Here is a 7,760-nt window from a genome sequence, read left to right as displayed (position 1 = left end):
TCGCGGGTTCGAGACCCACCCGGGCAACTTGGCGAGACCTCGTCTCTACAATAAATCAAAAACAAGCCAGGCGTGGTAGTGCGTGCCTGTAGTTCCGGCTACTTGGAAGGCTGAGGCGGAAGGATTGCCGGAGCCCAGCAGGTCGAGGCTGCGGTGGCCGGGAGCGGCCACTGCACTCTAGTCTGGGTGACAAAGTGAGACTCCAACTCAAAAAAAAAAAAAAAGAAGAAAGGAACCCATGTGGTGAAGGGAAGGTTCTTCTGCTGCTGCAGGAGGAGGAAGAGGAAGCTAAGGAAGAGTTCATGGGGAACTCCCAGAAATGTCCTTGACCTTGGGAACAAGTGGGTACAGGGCATCCAGAGAGTTCACCAATGCTAAGCTCTGGCTGGAGCCAGTTCATCTCACAGCCAAGTGTGGGTAGATTTGGACCAGCATAAGATTTGGGAAGGGAATAAAAGAGGGGTGTCCAGTTCCTGGGTGTAACTTGGATTACTTTGTGCTACTTCCAGGTTCATCTTGAGGCAGGTATAAGAGGGAGATAGGGGCAATACTGGCAAGAGGAGTGGCTGGGATGGGTATACTTGGGCCTCCCCCCTTCCCTGGTTCCTGGTTCCCATTATGGGTTTGGATGTATCAATCCCACTCATGCCCTCATTCTACTTCTCTAACATGGCGCCCATTGCTTCCCTTTAGGATTAGGAAATTGACAAAGTCATCCATCCAACAGATATTTACTGATTAGCTACTATGTGTAAGTGCTGTTCTAAGCTCTGTGAGGATGTAACTGTGAACAAGACAGATAGATCCTTCAGAAAGCTCACATGATCATGGGGAGCCAGATAGGCAACCAGGCAGCTACATTCCATGGAATAAACCCAGTGTTAAAGGCAGGATGTGGGATCATAGAGGATGACTGTTAAGAAGGATCAGGGACGGTTCCTGGAAGAAGGAAGACCTGAGCTGAGACAAGAGAAGTGAAGAGGAGATAGTAAGGTGACCTGAGCTGAGACAAGAGAAGTGAAGAGGAGATAGTAAGGTGAACGTGAAAGCAGAGTTCAGACAGAGGAAACAGTATGTGAGAAGGCAAGATCTGAGTAGCTCCATTTGAGAAGAAAGTGTATGCTTGTATGTGTAGGGGTCGTGAAGAAATGAGGTATGTGGCAGGAGAGGTAGTCACAGGTAGGCCTTGTAAGCCATGGTGAGGAGGCAGGACTTGATCTTGAGGGTTACGAGGAGGCTTTGAAGCGTTTAGACAGGGCCATGCCATGATCAGTTTGGTGATTTTGAAAGATTACTTGGGTTTTTGAGCGAAGATCAGACAGCAGAAGAAGGCACAAATAGAAGCAGTAAGACAAGTCAGGAAGCTAGTGCAGTGGTCCAGCAAGAGATGATTGTGGCTTAGACCAAAATGGTGGCAAGGGAGATGGAGAGAAGTAATTGGATTTGGGATATGTTTTATTTTATTTTTATTTTTTGAGTTGGAGTCTCACTCTGTAGCCCAGGCTGGAGTGCAGTAGCATGCTCACGGCCAGCACAATCTCGCCCTGCTGGGCTCAGGTGATCCTTCTGCCTCAGCCTTCCAAGTAACTGAAACTACAGGCACGGGCCACCACACCCAGCTAATTTTTTTTATTTATTGTAGAGACAAAGTCTCGCCAAGTTGCCCAGGCTGGTCTCGAACCCCTGGGTTCAGTGAATCCTCTTGCCTTGGCCTCCCAAAGTGCTGGGATTACAGGCTTAGGCCACTGCATCAGGCCTTGGGATATGTTTTAAAGGTAGAGCCAATAAGACTTACTGATAGATTAGATGTGAGGGGCACATGAGAAGGAGGCCTTAAAGACATCTCCCAGTTTCTGACTTGGACAACTGGAGTGTTGGTAGTGCCATTCATGGTGATGGGAAATATTGAGGGAGCAGATCTAGGGGAGAGTGGGAGATAAGTTCAGTGCCATGTTGAGTTTGAGCTTCCAGGATGACATGTCCTACAGCTAGCTTGCCACCTAGGTCTGAAACTCAGGAAAGAGGATGAGGCTAGAGACAGAATTTGAGGTCTTGAGAGTGGGTGAGGTAGCCCAAAGGGAATGGAGAATGCCATATTTTGTGCTGCGGCACTACCTTGTCAAATGATTCCCTACCTTTTGATGCCTGTCTCATCTCAAACCCTGGAAGGCAAGTTTAGAAGACACTCATCAAAGACTCTGCAACTTAGGGCAAAGACCTTGATGATAATCCTAGCTCTTGGCTGCCTCTTTTCCTCTCAGTTCTTGTCATTCCCGCAGCATCCTGGGCTGTCTCGACTAGTTTCCAATAATTTATCCATCCCAGGGGCCAAGCTAGCAGCCATTCTTAAGAAATTCGGTTTCCTACTCCACCTGCTGGCAAAGCTGGAGATGGCTCCTGGCTCCAGTACCCTCCATCCCACTCCTTTCTTCCTTCTGCTTCCCCTGGGACAGAACCCTCTCACTCAAAAAGAGGAGATGAAAACCTCAGTGTCAGTCCCCTACCCCTCATGCCACCTACTTTACAAGAACCCTAGCTAGAAATGGATTGGGGGACATCTAATTAGATACCTGAGAAGTTCAAATTAAATTCTGTTACCAAATCACTTTTTTTTTTTCTGTCCAAAGCCCACTCTTCTTTTTTTTTAAAATCTCTAAAGACATCCTCTTCCATTCTCAGTTCCAAAGAGCACCATTTCGTTGACACCCAATTGGCCTACCTCCTCATAAGCAGGGAAGAATGATCTGTGCTGGAAAGAACACAGGGTTGGGAGTTAAGGAACCTAAGTTTGAGTCCTGTTTCTGTCACTGATTTAGGGTATGGTCTTGGACTTGTCACTTCTTTCTTTCTCAGTGGCAGTTCCCTCATATGTAGCATTGGAGTGCAGTCCAAAAAACTTTTCCAGCTCTGGTGTTCTAGGCTTGCTCCAACCACCTTAGCCTTTTTTTTTTTTTTTTTTTAAGTCGGTGTCTTGCTCTTGCTCTATCACCCAGGCTAGAGGGCAGTGGCATGATCACGGCTCACTGCAACCTTGAATTCCGGGGCTCAAGAAATTCTCCCACCTCAGCTTCCTGAGTAGTTGGAACTTCAGGCATGTGCCACCACACCCAGCAATTTTTTTTTTTTTTGTAGAGAAGAGACAAGGACTCACTAAGTTGCCCAGGCTGGTCTTGAACACCTGGGGTTCAAGCGATCCTCCCGTCTTGGTCTCCCAATGTGCTGGGATTGCAGGTGTGAGCCACTGCACCTGACCAGTCTTTTCAGTTCTTCATACACATCAAGCCCTCTTCTGCCTGGGGCCTTTGAACATGCTCTTCCCTTCCCTTTGTATTTAGTTAACTCCTTACCCTTCAGTCTTCAGCCCAAGATGCTACTTCCTCAGAGAAACCTTTCCCAGCTCTCTGAACTGCGTCAGGTACCTCATGTTCTCACAACTGCCTGTAGTTTTCCTTCTGAGTCCTCATCACATTGGTAACTTTCCACATATTTGTGTGATTATTATTTCAAGTCCATCTCTCTCATCAAACTTTTTTTTTGTTTTGAGTTGGAGTCTCACTGTGTCACCCAGACTGGAGTGCAGTGGCTGCTCCCGGCCACCGCAGCCTCGACCTGCTGGGCTCCGGCGATCCTTCCGCCTCAGCCTTCCAAGTAGCTGAAACTACAGGAGCATGCTACCACGCCCAGCTAATTTTTTATTTATTGTGGAGATGAGGTCTCACCGAGTTGCCCAGGTGGGTCTCGAACCCGCGGGCTCAGGCAATCCACTCACCTCAGCCTCCCAAAGCACGGGATTACGGGCTGAGCCACCAAGCCCGGCTTCTCATCAAACTTTAAACTCCCTAATAGCAAGAACCTGTCTGCTTTGCTCACCACTCTACCTCAGCACCAGCCTACCCATCTTGTAAAGGCTCAACACATATTTACCAAATAACTGAATAAGTAAATGGATGAATGAATCCTTTTCTTCACCTATCAGCTGCTTTCTATATCTAACTACCATTATGTTTAAGAGCAAAAAGTTGAAAGCCATACTGCCTGGGTTTGGGATCCAGCTTCACCATTCACAAGCTGTGTAAACTTGTATGTTATTCATCCTTTCTGGGTCTCAGTTTCCTCATCTGTAAAATGAGGGTGACAATAGTACTACTCAACAAGGTTGTAAAGGATGATAATAGCACTACCCAACCAGGTTGTTATGAGGATTAAAAGACTTAGTGAAAGAAGGTACCTATAGAAACCTAGAATAAACTTAGTTTAGTGTAGTCTTTTTGACTCAGCATAACCATTTTTGCTTAGACTTTAAACCTGACATGCTTTGAATCTAGCACAGGTTAGACATAGATAAGATAAATTTCCAATAGGCAAGTTTTAGGAGGGGTTCAGACATTTTAAAATTACATATTATTGGCTGGGCTCGGTGGCTCAGTCTGTAATCCCAGCGCTTTGGGAGGCCAAGGCGAATGGATTGCCTGAGCCTGAGGGTTCCAGACCAGTCCGGGCAATTTGGTGAGACCTCGTCTCTACAATTAACCAAAAAAATTAGCTGGGAGTGGTAGTGCTTGCCTGTAGTTCCAGCTACTTGGAAGACTGAGGCGGAAGGATCATCAGAGCCCAGCAGGTCAACGCTGGGGTGGCTGTGAGTCCAGCCTGGGCGACGACAGAGTGAGACTCCAACTCAAAGAAATAAAAATACATTTTATTGCAGGTCAAACAGCAGACTACCTCACCTTCTCAGCAAATCTTCAGATGCATGACCAGGACAGCCCAACAGCCCAACCTTCCTTTTTTTATTTTTATTTTTGAACCCTTGGGCTCAGGCAATTCTCTCACCTTGGCCTCCCAAAGTGCTGGAATTATAGTCGTGAGCCACTGCCCCAGGCCTCAGCCCAACTTTTCAATTCATGGTTTAGCATAATAATCTCTAGGAAACTTTCAGGTTCCTGGTCCAAGGCAGAAGGTCAAAGATCACTCCTTGGCTGGCCAAACCATAGAAATGATAATAAGACCAACTTTTAGTCAAGGAACCTGTGAATTGAAAATGTCCAAAAGGTATCTTGCAGGAAAAACCCCTCTGGGCCCAAATACCAAAGTTAACCTAATCAGCCCTTTGTGACCTATGTGACACAGACAGGACCCCCACCGTCCCCACACACCATGGCAGCAATCATGTGACTAACCCACTTATCTGCCTGCTGTCCATCACCTGATGTCAGTAGCTGCGCTTACCTGCCCCTTCCTGATGATGTAATCAGACCACCACCCAGTCACCTTAAAGACTTTTCCCCATCAAAGGAAAGAGTTAAAAGGATTCAACCACGAGCAACCCGTTGCCATTGTCAGGTCATTGCTAGGCTATTGCCAGGCTGTTTGCCATTGCCTTGCTAAGCTAAGGTGTGGCCATGTGCTCTCTGAGCTGTGGCCAAGCCATGTTTTCTTAAGCCTCGGCCCCCTCCCCTACTTTGGGGAGGTGAATCTCTTCTTTCTCTCTCTAATTTACTTAATAAATAAACCATATTTTCTAATCTAACTTCTGTGCAATTCTTTGCATCTTTCATGCGGCATCGGGTCGCACACCAGACACCCACACCCCCAGTGGGTTACCTAACATTCTGGAGGCCTCGCTGGAAGATGTGACTAATATTTTTGGAGGTCCCATCGAGACCTAACACTCAGTATGTAAAGTGTGTAGAAAAAGGTCTGGCACTTGAGTACTATATAAGTAATAGCTATTGTTCTTATTTTGCCTCACCCAACTCCCCATTTATGCATCCTGAACTCTCCCACGAAGCCTCATTATCTTATTTTCGGTCTGGAAGTGCTGGTGACTCAGTGTAATTTGCAGATTAGGTTGAAAAGTTTTGTTTTTAAAAATTTTTATTATGGAAAATTTCAATCATACAAAGAAGCAGAGAGGAGGATAATGAAGCTCTGAAAACAAGTTTCAGCAATGATCAACATTTTGCCAATCTTTGTTCATCTAGACCTCTCTCTTTTTTTCTCACTACTGGAGTATTTTAATGTAAGTCTCAAATGTCATATCATTTTGTCTGAAAATACTCCAATATGTACCTCTAACAGATGAGGACTTAAAAAACACGATACCATCATCATACTTAAAATTAACAATAGGAAGCTGGGCTCGGCGGCTCAGCCTGCAATCCCGCGCCTTGGGAGGCTGAGGTGAGTGGATTGCCTGAATTGTTCGAGACCCGCCCAGGCAACTTGGCGAGATCTCATCTCTACAATAAATCAATAATCAGCCGAGTGTGGTAGTGCACGCCTGTAGCTCCAGCTACTTGGAAGGCTGAGGAGGAAGGATCGCCGGAGCCCAGCAGGTCGAGGCTGCAGTGGCCGTGAGCGGCCACTGCACACCAGTCTGGGCAACAGAGTGAGATTCCAACTCAAAAAAATTTAACAATAGGGCTAGGCACTGTGGCTCACACCTGTAATCCAGCATTTTGGGAGGTGTAGGCAAGAGGATTGCCTGAGCCTGGGGGTTCAAGACCAGCTTGGGCAACATGGCAAGACCTCATCTCTACAATGAATTTAAAAAATTAGCCGGGCGTGGTGGCACACGCCTGTGCTTCCAACTACTTGGAAGGCTAAGGTGGAAGGACCTCCTGAGTCCAGCAGGTCCCAGCTGCAGTGGTCGTAAGCATGCCACTGCATTCCAGCCTGGGCGACAGTGAGACTCTGACTCAAAAAGAAAAAAATTAACAATAATTAGGAAAAATTTTTTATGTATGTATGTATTTTAGATCCTTCTGCCTCGGCCTTCCAAGTAGCTGGAATCACAGGCATGTGCCACCACATATGACTAATTTTTAAAAAAAATTTATTGTAGAGATGAAGACTCGCCAAGTCACCCAGGCTAGTCTCGAACCTGTGGGCTCAGGCAGTCCTCTCACCTTGGCCTTCCAAAATGCTGGGATTATAGGTGTGAGCCACTGCACTGGCCAGGGAGAGCATTTTATTTATTATTAATTAATTAATTTATTTATTTTTGAGTTGGAGTCTCACTCTGTCGCCCAGACTGGAGTGCAGTGGCCGCTCCCGGCCACGGCAGCCTCGACCTGCTGGGCTCCGGGGATCCTTCCGCCTCAGCCTTCCAAGTAGCTGGAATTACAAGCATTGCACTACCACGCCCGGCTGATTTTTTGATTTACTGTAGAGATGAGGTCTCGCCAAGTTGCCCAGGCGGGTCTCGAACCCGCGGGCTCAAGCAATCCACTCACCTCAGCCTCCCAAAGCGCAGGATTACAGGCTGAGCCACCGCGGCTCAGGGAGAGCATTTTAAACTCCATTCCCTTGAGAAAAGCTGCGGGAATGGGACCCCTCCATCTGGGGTAGATGCGAAATGAGGAATGAGGAACAGTCAACAGAGTTAAGATATGTAAAGTATTTTGAATGGACTTTTCACATAATAAGTGGAGTACAGTAGCAACTTTTTTTTTTTTTGAGTTGGAGTGTCACTCTGTCGTTCAGGTTGCAGTGCAGTGGCATGCTCATGGCCACCGCAGCCTCGACCTGCTGGGCTCCGGCGATCCTTCCGCTTCAGTCTTCCAAGAAACTGGAACTATAGGCGTGTGCCACCATGCCTCGCTAATTTTTTTGATTTACTGTAGAGACGAGGTCTCGCCAAGTTGCCCAGGCTGGTCTCCATCCTCTGGGCTCGGGCAATCCTCTCACCTCTGCCTCCCAAAGTTCTGGGATTATAGGTTTTTCTTTTCTTTTCTTTTCTTTTTTTTTTTTTTTTTTTT

General features: G+C 46.9%; 1 protein-coding gene across 2 annotated transcripts in view; it reads right to left on the bottom strand.

Annotated features, from left to right (window-relative positions):
• PIN4 (peptidylprolyl cis/trans isomerase, NIMA-interacting 4) overlaps window positions 1–7,760 on the bottom strand; it is a 147,586-nt gene that overhangs the window by 61,730 nt on the left and 78,096 nt on the right. The window contains exon 4 of one of the 2 annotated variants that reach the window (XR_002482702.1): window positions 5,607–5,617. The exons of the other annotated variant lie outside the window; for it this stretch is intronic. The gene's annotated coding sequence lies outside the window, so the exon portion shown is untranslated. The remainder of the gene's footprint in view (window positions 1–5,606; window positions 5,618–7,760) is intronic. 2 annotated transcript variants of the gene reach the window in all.

Source organism: Carlito syrichta, unplaced genomic scaffold, assembly GCF_000164805.1.
Source record: "Carlito syrichta isolate Samal-C Ts95f unplaced genomic scaffold, Tarsius_syrichta-2.0.1 Scaffold314047, whole genome shotgun sequence".
Classification (NCBI taxonomy): Eukaryota; Metazoa; Chordata; class Mammalia; order Primates; family Tarsiidae; genus Carlito; species Carlito syrichta.
This window is presented reverse-complemented; position numbering and strand designations above follow the sequence as displayed.